This window comes from Atta cephalotes (assembly GCF_000143395.1).
Source record: "Atta cephalotes unplaced genomic scaffold scaffold00028, whole genome shotgun sequence".
Taxonomy (NCBI): domain Eukaryota; kingdom Metazoa; phylum Arthropoda; class Insecta; order Hymenoptera; family Formicidae; genus Atta; species Atta cephalotes.
Window position 1 is genome coordinate 3,168,205 of NW_012130092.1, and position 2,110 is coordinate 3,170,314.

Here is a 2,110-nt window from a genome sequence, read left to right on the forward strand (position 1 = left end):
CGTCCTTTCAAAATCTCTCAGATTTTTCAGCAAAAAACTTTTTTAAGTGATTTTTTACCTCGACCAAAGAGTTGAAGCTTTTTCCATTAAGGGAATTTTGTAATGAACGAAATAGGTGGAAATCAGAGGACGCGAGGTCTGGTGAATATGGTGGATAGGGTAGTAGAATATCCCAATCGAGCTCTAACAATTTTTGTCACGTTATCAAAGACACATGAGACCGCGCATTGTCCTGATGAAACACGACGCTCTTCCGATTCGCTATTTCTGGACGTTTTTGTTCAATTGCTGTCTTCAATTTGTCTAATTGGGAACAATACTTCTCTGAATTTATCATCTCGTTATTTGGTAAAAGCTCAGAATCCTTAATACAGGATCTCTTTTCAATTCCACTAGACACAAAGCATGACCTTCTTTGGATGAAGACCGGCTTTTGGGATGGCTAGGTGGTTCATTCCGCTTTCCCCAAGATCTTTTTCGCTCAACATTATTGTAAACGATCCATTTTTCATTCCCCGTCACTACTTGCTTCAAAAATAGTGTCTTCTCGTTGCGTTTATAGAGCGAATCGCAAATGGAAATGCGATCCATCAAATTTTTCTCCGTTAAATCGTGGGGAACCCATACATCAAAACGGTTTATGTAGCCAAGCTTCACAAAATGCTCGTGGATGATGGATTTTGACATTTTCTGCTAATTTACGTGTCGTATAGCGTGGATTATTCTCGATCAGTATTTTAATCTGATCTTCATCTGCGGTAAAGGATTTACCCAGGCGTTCTTGATCTTCAAGGTTGAAATAACCAGTTTTAAACTTAGCAAAGCACATTCTGCACATTTCTTTCAGCTGCAGCACCTTCGCCATAAAGCACATATCTTGTTTGCCGCTTGTGTAGTATTTTTACCTTTTCGATAAAAGAAAAGCATTAAATGCTTAAAATGCACTTTATTTTCTTCCATATTCAAAGGCATATAAAACTGACAAAAATTAACGTATCGCAACCAAATTTTTTTCCAAGTATGTCTGAAATACCATCTTTTACGATATGTACGCATGTCATTTGTTTTCAATCGTTCTGATATATTCAAACCTGTCCTTACACCTACCAAAAATTGAACTTTCCGGACAATCCAATATGCAAGTACACATTAGTAATCCAGTTTCGATTGTAATTTAAAATTTCTTTAAAATAAGCGATAATATTATTTACAAGCCTGACTTCTTTTACAATTAATATAAATAAGAAGTAATAATAGTAATAACAAAACATGTGCAAATACAGAAATTATAAGTAAATATCGTATAAAAAGATTATAGATACAATTATTGTAAATAATAATGTTAATCATAAAAATATAATAATAAAATATGTGCAAATACAAAACTTTACATAAATGTAGAAAGTAATAATATTAAATTTAATTATACAAATTATATAAAAGAAATTATATAATAATAATAAAAATATGTTGATAATAAAACAGAGATAGTGAAAAAAAGAGCTTAAATTTCCTTTTTTATTATTATTATTAATAAAAAAGAAATGAAATCTAATAGATAAATCTAAAGAAAATGTGAAGAGAATGTTGTGACCTCGACTTACATTGGCCACTACTTGTTGCTGCAGTACCTACCATAGAATTGCATTAATATAAGAAATGATCGATTAAACAACTTTTTATCATCAAATTTTCATTTCTTTAAATTTCATAATGATATCTATTAATTTGTCTAATTAGTCTATAAAAGTCTGCATAATACTTTTTAAATAAAACTTATTATTTGAGATCAGAAGAAATTAGTTGAAAGTTACAGAGTACCTTTAATGAATATTATTGTTATTGTATATGTATAAAACTTATTGTATATTTAATTCCATGCAATAAAAAAATTAAAATAATTGCCTTTAAAAATATGTCAAGTAAAAATTCTTGCAAGTAAAATATAAATTTTACATTGCAATCTTTTCATAAAATAAGATATGCAAATTTAATAAATATTTTAAAATAATGATGAATAAATAATGTTTTAAAAGATTTTTATTTAACTAATACTATATATATATATATATATATATAATAGTAATATAATTACAACAAATTATTATTT